Source organism: Caretta caretta, chromosome 10, assembly GCF_965140235.1.
Source record: "Caretta caretta isolate rCarCar2 chromosome 10, rCarCar1.hap1, whole genome shotgun sequence".
In the NCBI taxonomy this organism is placed as follows: domain Eukaryota; kingdom Metazoa; phylum Chordata; order Testudines; family Cheloniidae; genus Caretta; species Caretta caretta.
Window position 1 is genome coordinate 1,961,651 of NC_134215.1, and position 15,546 is coordinate 1,977,196.

General features: G+C 44.5%; 1 protein-coding gene across 2 annotated transcripts in view; it reads left to right on the top strand.

The window, feature by feature from the left end:
* Positions 1-1,894: 1,894 nt before the first annotated feature.
* The window catches only part of SCNN1B (sodium channel epithelial 1 subunit beta), a 59,623-nt gene continuing 45,971 nt past the window's right edge, over positions 1,895-15,546 (top strand). For both annotated transcript variants that reach the window (XM_048865847.2, XM_048865848.2), the window contains exon 1: positions 1,895-2,036. The gene's annotated coding sequence lies outside the window, so the exon portion shown is untranslated. The remainder of the gene's footprint in view (positions 2,037-15,546) is intronic.

Here is a 15,546-nt window from a genome sequence, read left to right on the forward strand (position 1 = left end):
TCATCTGCTACCACTGAGAACAGACTAGAGCCATCCTCTTTGGAACCCCCTTTCAGGTAGTTGAAAGCAGCTATCAAATCCCCCCTCATTCTTCTCTTCCGCAGACTAAACAATCCCAGTTCCCTCAGCCTCTCCTCATAAGTCATGTGTTCCAGTCCCCTCATCATTTTTGTTGCCCTCCGCAGGACGTTTTCCAATTTTTCCACATCCTTCTTGTAGTGTGGGGCCCAAAACTGGACACAGTACTGCAGATGAGGCCTCACCAATGTCGAATAGAGGGGAACGATCACGTCCCTTGATCTGCTGGCAATGCCCCTACTTATACAGCCCAAAATGCCATTGGCCTTCTTGGCAACAAGGGCACACTGCTGACTCATATCCAGCTTCTCGTCCACTGTCACCCCTAGGTCCTTTTCCGCAGAACTGCTGCCGAGCCACTCGGTCCCTAGTCTGTAGCTGTGCATTGGGTTCTTCCGTCCTAAGTGCAGGACCCTGCACTTATCCTTATTGAACCTCATCAGATTTCTTTTGGCCCAATCCTCCAATTTGTCTAGGTCCCTCTGTATCCTATCCCTGCCCTCCAGCGTATCTACCTCTCCTCCCAGGTTAGTGTCATCTGCAAACAGAGCTAAGGTAACCTCGCTGGCACCTGACCAAAATGACCAATGAGGAGACAAGATACTTTCAAAGCTGGGGGGGGACAAAGGTTCTCTCGGTCTGTGTGATGCTTTTGCCAGGACCAGAGCAGGAACGCAAGTCAGAACTCCTGGAAAGAGTTAGTAAGCAATCTAGTTAGATATGCGTTAGATTCTGTTTTGTTTAAATGGCGGATAAAATAATTTGTGTTGAATGGAATGTATATTCCTGTTTTTGTGTCTTTTTGTAACTTAAGGTTTTGCCTAGAGGGATTCTCTATATTTTGAATCTGATTACCCAGTAAGGTATTTACCATCCTGATTTTACAGAGGTGATTCTTTTACTTTTTCTTCAATTAAAATTCTTCTTTTAAGAACCTGATTGCTTTTTCATTGTTCTTAAGATCCAAAGGTTTGGGTCTGTGTTCACCTATGCAAATTGGTGAGGATTTTTATCAAATTGGTGAGGACGGGGTGAGGGGGAGGAGGTTGGGGTCTCTGGTGGTACAGGCTTGGGAGGGCAAGGAAAGGAGGTTGGAGTCTCCGGGGGGGAGGGGGTGAAGGGAGGAGCTTGCGGTATTAGGGGGTGGGGTGAGAGGGGGAGGAGGTTGGGGGTCTCTGGGAGGAAGAGGGGAGGAGGTGGGGTGTGAGGGGGGTGACAGGGGGAGGAGGTTGGGGGGTGAGGGGGCGGGGTGTGAGGGGAGGAGGTTGGGGGTGAGGGGAGCGGTGAAGCAGGAAGAGGTTGGGGTGGGTGGGGGGAGGGGAGGAGTTGGGGGTGAGGGGAGGGGTGAGGCAGGAAGAGGTTGGGGTGAGAGTTGGGGGTGAGGGGCAGGAGGAGGAGGGAGGCAGGAAGAAGTTGGGGGAGGGGTGAGGGTCGGGGGAGGCGGGAAGAGGTTGGGGGGGTGGGAGGGGAGGAGTTGGGGGTGAGGGGCGGGGTGATACGGGAAGAGGTTGGGGTTGGGGGTGAGGTGGGAAGAGGTGAGGGGGAGGGGATGAGTTGGGGGTTGGGGCGGGGGGAGGCGGGAAGAGGTGGGGGGAGGGGAGGAGTTGGGGGTGAGGTGGGAAGAGGTTGGGGGGGTGGGAGGGGAGGAGTTGGGGGTGAGGGGCGGGGTGATACGGGAAGAGGTTGGGGTTGGGGGTGAGGTGGGAAGAGGTGGGGGGAGGGGAGGGGTTGGGGGGGAGGTGGGAAGAGGTTGGGGTGGGGGGAGGGGAGGAGTTGGGGGTGAGGGGCGGGGAGGCGGGAAGAGGTGGGGGGAGGGGAGGAGTTGGGGTGTGACGCGTGCGGGCGGCTCGCGCCCCGAATCCGCGTCCGGCGCGCGCTCCGGCTCGTGCCCGCGCCTGGCGGGAGCTGAGCCGCATCAGCCGCGAGAGCCGAGCCGCCCGCATCCTCCCCGCAGCCAGGTAAGCTCCGCCGGGCGGGGCGCTGGGGGCCGGGGCCGGGGCCGGGAGCGGGGCGACACTTGCCCGCGGGACCCCCCGAGCAGGGGCGCTCAGGGCGCCTGAGTTCTACGGCCGGCCCGCGGGACCTGGGGCAGTCGCTGCCGTGCCTCAGTTTCCTCGCCCTGCTCCAGCTCGCAGGGGCTGCGAGGGCGCCTCTGTCGGTGTCTGCGAAGCCGAGACCCTGCGGTGCTGGGGCCCACAGAGACCCACGGCCGGGGAACAAGCTCAGGGCCAGTCTTCAGCTCAAGATACCCCCATCCCAGCCCCATAGCCTGGGCAGGGGCCATGCTGCCCCCACCCTCCCGTGGGATCCTTCCAGCTGGGCATTTTCCGTAATGCCTCCTGGATAAAAAAAGTTGGATTAAAAGTAACCAAAAATGTTTGCAACCAGCCCTCCCCAGGCAGGGCCGTCTAGCCAGCCCGGCCTGGATTGCGAAGGTGGCAATGCCCTGCTCCCAACAATTTGCAGGCAAAAAGTGCTCGCTGAAGACATGGGTGAATAATCCCCCAAATGACAAATACATGCAAGAATTTTTTTTATCTGCTCTTGGAAAATTTGCAAAGATGAAATTTGCAGAATGAATGGTTGTTCTTTACAAGTCACTAGCTCAGCTGTAGCTGGGAGAGTGCGCACCTTCGGGAGAGCTCGGAGATAAGTCGGAAATTGAGCCGTGATTGACGTGAGCTGTCAGCACTTGAACCAGGGTTGGAGACAGTTTGCTACTGTAAACAGGACAAAACTCTTGTCAGCACTATTACAGAAAGCATGGCTTGGAGGGAATAGCCACCTTGCAGTTTGTATTCGATAAACACTGGAATTTTCTATTATTTTTCTGGCTAGGTCTGTCAGGCATGAATGATAGGGGATGGTCTCCCTATTGGGTTTTCTGGTAAAATGTGCAGCAAGCTGAACTCCTCAAACAGACTGACATAGCCCGGTGTTTCACCAGGCAATGTCTCTCTGACAGATGGTACCCTGGGTCTTCCGGGGGTGTTCTATTCCTGCATATATTGAGGCCTCTCGTGCAGAGCCTATGCAGGCGATACTGGCTCTGAAGTCTTTTCCCTAACTACTTTGTATTCAATAGGGTGAGGTCTATGACTTTGTGCCTGTACCGCACTGAGTGAATAAGAGATGCTACCCTGTCTCCAGCCCACATCTTCCAGCAGAATTCATACTCATCAAAATCCATTCTGCACAAAAATGTTACCCTGTGCATCTTACATGCTGAAGGGACAGAGAAGTGATCAGAACTTGTTTTCCTCTCTGTTTGCCTAGGGATTCATGACACTTCATCAAGACGGACCCAATCTTGTAGTCTTTACACGTTCAAAACATTTGTAGCTTCTCTCATCTCCTCCCTTTGTCTATTGTAAATTTTGGACATATGGAATAATGTTCTGTGACTCACATTAAAATGCATTCAACAGCATTTCTGAAAGAACGAAGAGGGGCTGGAATGTTTATGGGATTGTTAATGTTACTCTGAAACCTGTCATTAATGGGACAAGTTGATCCTGGGCAAAGAACCGTTCACCCTGGGCCAAGTTCAGGCAAATGGCTGCCCAGCCCACCATCACTTACACAAACAGTTACAGAACACCTTGCCTCAGATGGCCCCATGCTGTTCTGCCTGTAGAATAGAGCTGTCCTGCTTTCTCTCTAACAACAGTTTCAGCTCCCGTTAGTAGTGGCTATTGCCAACCCCAAGCATTCAAAAATCATGTCTCAGGCCCCCCAGGTCAATGAGACTGAGTTAAAAATCACAAGCTTTTTAAAAAGAAGAATGCATCTGTGGTTCTTTTTATTTACCTCCTGATGTTGGAATGTTCAGGGGTCACATTTTCAAGATTTTCTCCCCAGAAATGAGGGCTAGAAACTTACTAAAAAAAGTAGAGATTCCGAGCTGATAACTTAATTCCAGCAGCTGGGTCTTTAAGAAAAACACCAAATGTGATGAGAGTTGGCAACACGACGTTTGAGTCTCGGTCACGTTCCTAGTGGATACGTGCCCATATCACAAAACCTGCTATAGTAACAAGCTCTATTTGGGTCCCTTGCTGGCAGCCTTAGCAGAGGAATGAATGGGTCAAAGGGAGACATCAGCGAGGGGGGGAGGCTGTACCTGTTCTGGGGTGACAGAAGACAATTCAGTGTTCAGTGCTGTTAATCTGGCACCTTTCACGAGCACTAAAATTCACTTAATAAAAACAGCAACACCTTATTACCTGTATTGACACACAAGGCTGCATTAAAGGATAAGTGACAGTTATAAAATAGACTAACAGACGTATTGGAGCATAAGCTTTCGTGGGTGAATATCTTATTCACTTCGTCGGATATTCACGCACAAAGGCTCACGATCCAATACGCCTGTTAGTCTATAAGGTGCCACAGGACTCTTTGCTGCTTTTACAGTTCCAGATTAACATGGCTACTCCTCTGATACTTGAGTTATAAAATAGATATTTTCCATTATGGGTTGGAGTTTGTGCAGTGCCAGAGAAGCAGCCACCGAATTTCTATTAGTTTTAATGGGTTGCTTTGTGGTTAAAATTGTGCAGTATGCTTAAAATTCACATGGTAATATTGACTATCAATAGCCAAGAATGGATTTTACTTGTTATCCTAAAACACATACTGAGGAGGCCAATCAGAAAGCTTTGGGGATTTAAATGGTTGGTTTTAGATTGTAAGAATAGGAAATAGGTATTTCATTCTTTTAATTCATTTTTCATTTGGTGTGTTTGTGATGTCGCAGGAACCTGTCATTCCTTTCTTACAACACAGGAAATTAATTTGCACTTCAGTAAAGGCTTTAAGCTCCATGTTTTGCAAAATAGAGTATTCTGAGCAGATAGCTTTGTATAATGTGAGGCAGGAAGGAGGAGACCCTTATTGGAATGACAGGATGTATGAGATCTGTTCAGGAGCAAAGCAGGTGTGACCTCCCTAACACTGGGCAGCTGTCTAATGATTAAGCATGAGTGAGGATTTGTGTGTGTCTTGCTGAATTAAGATGAAAAACTTATTAGCTCCATGTGTAAATGAGGGCAGAGTAGGGACGTAGCATTCAGAGAGGAAACATCAAAATTCTAGGGCAAGGAACTAGTCCTAAAATTGATTGGTATTACTAGAAGAAACTCTCAGTATGGAAACTTGCCACAGGCCATGGTGAAAAACCTATATAAATAAGAGGAATACATTTTAAAAAGTCATACAAAAGGCATGAGATAGATATAATTAAATTGGCAATAGAAAACCCTCAATTTGTGCAAACATTCTGGAAATACTAATTCAAAATACAAGTTTTCAGTGCTCTACATAAGTCAATAAACCCTTAACTCAGGTGTTCACAACATCCTTAATATGTCCCTAATGGATTTTATTTTATTATAAGACAAATGAATTTCACAGGAGGAATCAAAGTTCAGGAAGCTCAGTGGACTAGTTTGAACAAATAAGATAAGTGTGTTTTGTTTCTGCCTCTGTCAGCAAATGATTTGCTTCACTAACATAACAAGGAAGAATCACTTATTTTACCTCCTTCTGTAATATGTATATGACATAAGTCAATGTTTTTGGAATGGAAACTTGTCACTCAAACATCACATAGGTTCAGTAAATGTTTTTCCTACCTGATAAGAGTATGTACACTACTGGTTCCATTTTTGTTACACTGCCTGGAACTGTGCTTTTTAGTGTTTGATCTGCTGATGGGGGCTAGAGGTCTTTCAGTTCTTTTACACTTTGGCAACACTTGTACAGGCAGTCAAGCCAGTAGAGTATACTGAATGTGTGTATAGTGCAGTCAGGTATAATGTTTCCTATTTAATTTGTATTAACTTCTCAGTTTTTTATATTTAAATCTCTGTGACTAAAGGAATGAAGTTAGAGTTTTGATTTTCCAAATATATCAGTGGCCATGTCCTTTGTTCCAGATGTCCCATGCATCCCCAAACAGCTGTCACTTGGATTTCTCATCAGAGAACTGTCCCTCTTGGGGATGTATGATGTGTTACCTGATCTATTCCTGATATAGTGTTATTGTAAAGCACTAAAAAATCCAAACTTATGAGGGAACTGCTGGTTAGAGCTCTTGCTGCACCAGTTACAAGGCTTCTCTTCTCACATGTACATTTCTGTTGATATGTATAATACATAAATGTAATTCTCAACATCATCATCCTCACTAAAAACCAACAAAGAACGTGGTTCCTTGGCTTGTTCTAAGTGACTGAAAGGCCACTGACTCTTACAGAAGAAACACAGGACTTGGAATCTATGTCAAGGAGAGGTTTCCAATATTTGAAGAAGAAAGGCCAGGGCGCTCCCCTGCCGTTTAAGGCAAGATAAGCAGGGGAATTCCTGTCTTGCCCTAGTTTGAATATTATGAGTTGGGACTTAGACAAGAGAGAGGCATCCATGTGCCGGCTTGAGGTAGCGCGTGCAGGCCCATAGGTAGAAACTTAGGTGCCTAGGGAACTTTTATGGCAAAAATGTAGGTCCTATGGCACCTACAGTGTCAGGTGGCAGCTGAGGAGGGGGTTCTGGATTGCAGTAGTGCTTAAATCTGGGCTTTAAGTGCCTAAGTCCTTGTGTGGTTCTGGCCTCAAAAGTACTGTAATTTTTCGTGTTGGAAATAGACTGTTATTTTTAAAAACGTAATCCTTTTAAAAAGTCTTCTAATGACATGTAACACACATACTCCATCCCACGCTAGCACTAAGTGTTGTGTCTAGGAGAGTAGACCCTACAGGGAGGTTGGATCTCATTCAGAATTAGCCAAGATATACACAATAATGGAAGCAAAACCTTTGCTGATTAAGTTAACATCACACAGGTTCAGTAAATGATTTTCTGACTTGATAAGAGTATGTACACTACTGGTTCCATTTTTGTTACACTGCCTGTTAGTCTGAAAACTGGTACTAAAATAAGAATATTTCTACCCCTAAATTGCAACAGTTAAATCAGAACAGAGTAAAATCCTTTCTGTAGGAAAACAAGGCGGCAGGTGATTTCTATGTACACTTTGCCCCAGTCTTTGGTTCAGGCTGTGGAAAAGGTGGCATGTGACCAAATGAAGATTGGAGAGGAATTATTGTTGTGCATTTCAGCAAGGAAACTAATAGCAGATATTATGGGCCTGTCCTAGTATCGGAAACATGTTAGCAACTGGTTATTAAACAGAGTCATGACCAACAAACTTTTTGTGTAACCTCCCTAATCAACGTGGACTGGGATTTTTTAAAAATGAGAACTATGCTCGCCAAACCCTATTACAGACTAATAGGTAGTCTATAGCATGATTTTATAACATGAAGTCTGATCCTATAGGCATCATCAGGCACAGGAGTGTCCCCTTGGATTTCAACAGGAGCAGGATTGGATTTATGGGTCTCAGGGTGTGATGGGAGTAGCCTCTCCACAATGCTGAGGCAAACCATGCTAGGACCATACACACATTTGTTGCTAGCATTATTTCAACCACTGTGTGGATAGGGCCTCCGTGAGTGTGAAGTGCATATGGCTCCTTTTGTGCTACAGAAGCCCTGCATCCAGAACTGATTTTCACGATCAGTTATTGAACATTATTTCAGATCACACAGTTATGGTAGCAGATGCCAGCAAGAGCCAAACTTTAACTGTGTCCAGACAATGGTGGAGGTATCATCTGGTGTAGACAACTGCTCCATTGTTGACTGGAGGTGTCCATTAAAGTTTGTAAAGTGCTTTGAGATCCTCAGATAACTATAAAAGGGCAGAGTATTACTACAGTATATTGTTGAAGAAAAATGCAACTAATTTCTTATTTACTTATTAGAGAAGAATCCTTACAACCCGAGTAGTGTGTAGGGGCAAAGTGAAGATCATCAGAAGAGGAAGAGACAGGTAGCTGGTAGATGCTTTACCCAGCAGTGCCCAAATCAGGGGAGGGGAAGGTAAAACAGTAAAATGAGAAGCTTCTGGAAGCAGCAATGGGGCATCATAAAGTTTCCCCCATGGCTGCAGTTATTGCTGCATGCTTCAATTTTGTAAACAGTGCGATCTAGGGGAAGCAACAAATACATACATTGCCCTGTGTTCATCTGCTACTGCAGTAGCCTGACTGTGCGGTGGAGTTCTGTCTGGCTCCTGCAACCTTCCAAGTTCTCAGCCAAGTTCTCCATTTGGATGTGGGGCAGGGGAGGGGAAGAGTGTTGTGCTGCTGTGTTCCCTGATTCAGGGTGGGATAGGGAGGGGTTAGCAATAGTGGTGGGTGGGTGGGCGGGTGAGTGCCAGTTTCTCACTTATCACCTGTGTGCTTTACACTACATGGTACATCCCAGCTAATGGAAGAGCCAGGCAGCCTGAAGGGTTCATAGAGAAGCTGTTGAAGTATCCCTTTAGAAAACATGGGCCACTTGAACTCCTCTGACATTAAGCTCAAGTGAGTACAAGGAGCTGTCTCAGGATTGCAGGTGTGGCTACAGAACCAAGCAAGAGCCAGCTGCAGGAATAAGGAAAGAGTAAGATTTCGTCTTAGAAAAAAAGATTGTAGAAATTAAGGTAAGGAAATGTTGGAAAGGTTAAAAACAAACGTAGGGTTACTTCCCTTCTGGAAAAATGACCATTTGTATGTGTGAAAGTGCAACTTTTTCTTTTCTGAACCAGCTTTGCCCTTTGAAAGCAACGCTTACTCCGGCCAGAGGGAGTGAGCTTGGCTCTTGGCCTCCTGCAACATTAGAAAATCCCTTTAAAATGGTGTTTGTTAACCAGTCTATTGTGCTACCAGCATTGGACAGAACATTGTTAAAATGTGTCAGGGTTTTTTTTAGAGACGAGGTGGGGGAGGTAATATCTTTTATTAGACCAACTTCTGGTGGTGAGAGAGACAAGCTTTCAGGCCACACTGAGCTCTTCTTCAGGGCTGGGAAAGGTAATTTTAAATCATTTTATGGTCAGTTTGCTAACCTGGCAGCCAGTTTAGTGCTCAGTCCTGTAAGATACTGACCACTTTAGCCCTGATCCAGCAAAGCTTTTAGATACACGTTTAACTTTAAATCTTTGAGCAGGGTCATTGAAATCAGTGTGCACAGGGTAAAAAGCCAGTTTGCCTCCTGTGGGATTTGGCTCTTAGAATATGAGTCCCCACTACTGTGTTATCTACTGTGTGTAAGCGATAAAGTGAAGGCAGGTTATGTTAAACTCATGCAGGTAAGGATTGACTCCCTCTGCACTGGGGATAAAACTTTTTATGAACAGTTTTAAGCACAGTTCAAAACCAGTTTGGGCTAATTGGATTTGTCTGGTCAACATGGGCAGGGGTTAACTATTTCACAATAACAGGTTTCAGAGTAACAGCCGTGTTAGTCTGTATTCGCAAAAAGAAAAGGAGTACTTGTGGCACCTTAGAGACTAACCAATTTATTTGAGCATGAGCTTTCGTGAGCTACAGCTCACTAGATGAAGTGAGCTGTAGCTCACGAAAGCTCATGCTCAAATAAATTGGTTAGTCTCTAAGGTGCCACAAGTACTCCTTTTCTTATTTCACAATAGTGTTTAAAAAGCTACTGTAGAACAGTGTTTAGGCCTAGTCATAAACCCATAAATACATAAACCACGTCCGCTTGAATGGGTGGTAAATTGTGATTCAGACTGATTTGACGATAGAAAGATCTGATGACTATATTCCTGTATAAAGTCTCTTGAAATAACAGCTGTTGTGATTATTTTGTTTTGGATATTTACATGACAAGGATTTAACCTCCTAAGTAAATAGTTTCTAAAAATTATTTGGATAAACAGTAATCTCCAGCAGCCTGGAGCCTCCACAGCATTTTTGGTGGGGTTAGAGAGGAGATTATGTCTACACTGAAACCGGAAGATGTACTTTCCTGCTCAAGTAGACATGCCAGCTTGATCAGCGTTGGTGCAGGCATGCTAAAAATAGCAGTGCAAGCGGCAGGATGATGATCTAGCTTCCCTATGATCCCATCTGAGATGGTAGCTGTGTACTTGGCCAGCTAGCCCTCCTCCAGCTGCACTTCTATTTATGGCTACTCAAGCTGGGAATTAGGACTTCCTGCTCAACAGGGCAGAGTCCTTTTACCAACATGCTATCTAAGTCAGCTCACAGCAGGTCTCGATGGTAGGAGGTTAAAATGCCTTTGGCTTGCCTCCAGTCGCTCTTCCACCATGTCTGTCACCAGTAGAGGTGTACCAGTGGTTCTGCAAAGATGGGTAGATTTTCTCAAAATTGTTATTGAAGTCACAGCAGATGTGGGCAGAGCCTAACTGCAGGCTGGAGCCAATTCAGGGCACTTCCCAGGTCCAGAACCAGGACACGTTTCCACAGATGGATTTAGAAATATCAATTGTGTTAAAATCTTTAAAGGGCCATGGTCAAGATTAGTCAGAATTAAAAATCCTCTATTAATAATGTCTCAAATTATGAATAAAGAATTCTCATTTCATTTTCACCTTTTATGCTGTTTGTTTTTTCTCTTCACGGATGATCCAACGCTGCAAAAGTTTACTCACATGAATAATTCCCTCTCAGGCAAGCACATCATTTGACATCAGTGGGACGTCTCGTGTGAATAGGAGTTGCAAGATAGCATCCTTAAGTTAAGCAATAACACAAAGCTGGTCAGATTAGCTGGTTTTGTTTATACTGGTAGTTATTTTTCCACTTCTTGTGGGGTTGTAACCAGTGTAGTATAATGGGAATGAATCCCAAAGAAAGTTTTAATTGAGTGTTTAGAAAATAATTGAAACATTAGGATAAGTAAATAAACAATTAGATGTTGTGTTTGAACTACTTGACACTGTTTTAAATTACAAGAAAACATTATAAAATAAGTAATCTGAATCTAGTTTATGATGGCTAATTCTGTGAAAACAACTAGTTGCAAGAGAATACAAAAGGGTGCTGAAAGTACTGGAAATATGAGCTACAAAGTAACTTTTAAAAGGGCCATTTGTTAGATGGATAAATGTAAATACATTAAAGATAGTGCATGTGGGTGTAATGACTGCTACAAAATTATGAACAAAGAAATATAAGTTTCATAGTGGTAGTCATGTTAGTCTGTATCAGCAAAAACAATGAGGAGTCCTTGTGGCACCTTAGAGACTAACAACTTTCTTTGGGCATAAGCTTTCGTGGGCTAAAACCCACTTCCTCAGATGCATGGAGTAAAAAATACAGTAGCAGGTATATATACACAGTACATGAAAAGAAATATAAGTAAACACTTCAGGGTTTTTAATTTTATATAGATAAAAAGATAAGGATACAATGGTGTACATATGCTGCATTATAACTGATTGTAATTGTGTAAATGAAAAGGTTTAAATATTCAGAAGACTATAGAAACGTTGTGGTTTATTCTAAAGAGAATACAATGTTTGTTATGGAAACTTCTGGGGAGCATTTGCTTGAAGAGAAACAAGAGGAAACCCTTCAATCCTGGGTAGAAGAGATATACAATTTACAGTATTGTAATATCAGAATTTATGCATGCTTTATGAATTATGAATGTTGGCTGTCTGGGCAGTAAAGTGAAAGGCTAATTAATGAATAGTGATTTTCTTGAGTCTATCTGCAATTTCAGATTACTCAGAACATTTTTGAAAAGCACCTGTAGCTCAGAAGTCTGTGCTGTGATCCTGGCTGACTAGGATAATTGGCAAAAAGGAACCAGCTGGTCACTCAGGTCACTGGTTCTTGATTGAGTCCTGTTCAGTAGCAACCAAAAATCGCGAGTGCCTTAGTGGAAGGAGGTGGGGTCTCTGACAGTTCCCAGTCAACAGATGTTGACCTAACTTTCAGAATAGAAAGAAAGTATGTGTGTGTCTGACAGACCAAGGACTCGCTGGACTTGGAGAGGGAACACCCCTCTTGCCACCAGAGGTTCTGTTTCTTGTAAAGGCTCATGGTAGATTGACATAGTAATTTGGAAGAACTTTCCACTGCTGCCATCCATCCCATCCCAGATCTTTGTCTGGAGGTCTTCCCAGAACTGCTGTTCTGGCACCTTCTCAGCACTGAATTCAGAGAGTGGAAGTGTAATGCTCATGTCGTGGCAGTTTGAGGAACCATTCAGTGGTCACCAGCTTGATTAGAAGGGAAAAACTAAGCAGTTTATCCAGTGGGAGTATTCATGACAACTTCCTGTTTTTTTTCCCCTACAGTATGTTTGACACTGTGCCCTGATGCCATAACTCCACTGTCAACACAGTCACATGTAGGAGAACATCTCCTTAACATTTACAAATCGTTTATGAAAGATGATATAATGGAAGGGAAATATAAGGAACTGAAATTCAAAGTTATCTATAGAAGCCAGTCATCCGGAGGGGATTGTTCAACTGTCAGCCTGTTACTTAGTATGGAGAAGAGCAGTTCTGGATTGCTGGTGATGATAGTAATGCTCATCATCTGGTTTTAATAATCACTGGAACCCTGTGGCAAAGGGAGTAGGAAACTGAGGGAGAGAGAATTTTGAAGTGTTATCTTTCAGAGGCTCAAAGAAATCCTCTTCTTTGAGATGCATTGGAATATATCTGAATGTCTTGGCATCACTTGACCACACCCTTTCCAAAGAAAGCTCCACAAAATCTGGTACCCAGTTTGCATCAGCTGCATGACAACTGCAAAAGCAGCACATCCCTCATAACCATGAGGGCTTAATGACTTATTAGTAGGGCCCTCCAAATTCACGGCCATGAAAAGCATTTCATGGAGCGTGAAATCTGGTCTCCTCCTGTGAAATCTGGTGCTTTTACACTATACAGATTTCACGGGGGAGACCAGTGTTTCTCAAACTGGGGGTCCTGAGCCAAAAGGGAGCTGCAGGAGGGGCGTCACAAGGTTATTTTAGGGGGTTGCAGTATTGCCTCTCTTACTTCTGTGCTGCCTGCAGAGCTGGGTGCCTGGAGAGCGGCAACTGTTGGTGTGGGCAGTGGGGGGAGGCGCTATCCTTGTCGTTTTCTGTGTGGTCGTATATATTTCCCTCTCTTAACTGGTCCCTTCAGCCTGCAGATAAACTCACTTCACACTCTATTGCCAGTAGCAAGGCAGATCTGGGTTATGTCTACACTATGCCACGATGCAGACTATGGGGGTGTGAACTGCAGAGCGCACCAAAGTTTTGCAGCCTCATTGCCCCATGTGGACGCTGCTGGCACAAACTAAAAGGTACCCAGTTCACGTTAACATAGTCCAGCATGGTGCATTCTGCGGTTCATGCCCCCGGAGTCCACACTGCAGCACAGTGCAGATGAGAGTGTTAGTCCTTCCTCTGCTGTATGTGATGAGCTAATTCAGGAAATGCTGTGATGGTGAAGGAGGCTGCAGAAAGTTCCCACTCCTGAATTGGTGGAAATCTTTGAAAGGTCACACAGCTTCTCTTCCAGATTACGGCTAGTATCTCTGTCAGGGATAGGTCCCACACAGTCAGAGCATTCTACCAGCTCCTGGGAAGCAAGTGTTGGCAACTACGGTCTATTGATTTAAAACTATGTAGGAGCCAGAAAGCACTGCCCAGTTACAATTCAGTCATATTTCAGAGGAACAGCCGTGTTAGTCTGTATTCGCAAAAAGAAAAGGAGTACTTGTGGCACCTTAGAGACTAACCAATTTATTTGAGCATGAGCTTTCGTGAGCTACAGCTCACTTCATCAGATGTATACCGTGGAAACTGCAGCAGACTTTATATACACACAGAGAATATGAAACAATACCTCCTCCCACCCCACTGTCCTGCTGGTAATAGCTTATCTAAAGTGATCAACAGGTGGGCCATTTCCAGCACAAATCCAGGTTCTCACCCTCCACCCCCCCCACACAAATTCACTCTCCTGCTGGTGCTAGCCCATCCAAAGTGACAACTCTTTACATAATCAAGTCGGGCTATTTCCTGCATAGATCCAGGTTTTCTCACATCCCCCCCACCCCCATACACACACAAACTCACTCTCCTGCTGGTAATAGCTCATCTAAACTGACCACTCTCCAAGTTTAAATCCAAGTTAAACCAGAACATCGGGGGGGGGGGGTAGGAAAAAACAAGAGGAAACAGGCTACCTTGCATAATGACTTAGCCACTCCCAGTCTCTATTTAAGCCTAAATTAATAGTATCCAATTTGCAAATGAATTCCAATTCAGCAGTTTCTCGCTGGAGTCTGGATTTGAAGTTTTTTTGTTTTAAGATAGCGACGTTCATGTCTGTGATTGCGTGACCAGAGAGATTGAAGTGTTCTCCGACTGGTTTATGAATGTTATAATTCTTGACATCTGATTTGTGTCCATTTATTCTTTTACGTAGAGACTGTCCAGTTTGACCAATGTACATGGCAGAGGGGCATTGCTGGCACATGATGGCATATATCACATTGGTGGATGTGCAGGTGAACGAGCCTCTGATAGTGTGGCTGATGGTATTGTTTCATATTCTCTGTGTGTATATAAAGTCTGCTGCAGTTTCCACGGTATACATCTGATGAAGTGAGCTGTAGCTCACGAAAGCTCATGCTCAAATAAATTGGTTAGTCTCTAAGGTGCCACAAGTACTCCTTTTTGCGAATTCAGTCATAGTTACACTCACAGTTTCAGTCAGAAAAGTACATGCTACAGCCAGAGTGAGTTGTACAAGGGAAATGGAATTGTTTTCAGAAACTGTAAACTATCCCCTCCAACCACTGCAACTGTGACGGTGGCTGGGAAACAGTGTGGCACACTGCAGTTTAACGTGATCATTAAGGCTGCCTCTGGTCTTAAATCTGTCGTAGTAAATACCTCTCTACAGACCCTCTTTCTTCAGCTGGAACAAAGCTCTAGATTGTACTTTCTGAGGGGAACATTAGCTTTCACAGACTATTTTAGTGAGTGCTTCTCCATCACTACCCATCAGCTCACCAATCTCATGTTGTTAATGGAAAGAACAAGGTGAGAACAAGTTCAAACACAAAGTGAACAACAAAACCTCCAAACCAAAGATGTGAGGGAGAATGAACAATTGAATATAGTTTGGTCAAGCCATGGGCATTTAGACCAAACTTTTAGCCACCTGATTGGGTAAATGACTCTGTGAAACCCTGAAACCGTTCCCACTTGTTGCTCAGAGCTTTCTGGTTTATATAAACTGTAATTTGCTTCCCTAATTTGAAACTTTTATTATTCCCATATCCTGCAGAGCTGTGAACACATTATCCATGTGATGGGCGATCATTGTGTGTCCAGCATGAATGGGGTAGCTCACGTTCTAGTCTAAGTGAGCTAACAAGGGGTTGAGTTGTAATTTGATCTGTTCTTAGAGACCTCTTTACCATTTATTTTCAGAGTTCAGAGCATTATTCCTTTCTAGATGGAACTGTCTGAATCATGGGTCTTAGTTTAGTGTGTCTGATTGCACCCTCCCAGGAAATACCCACAGGAGGCGTTTGGGGAGAAGAAAATCTATTGTGTGTCCTCCCAAGTT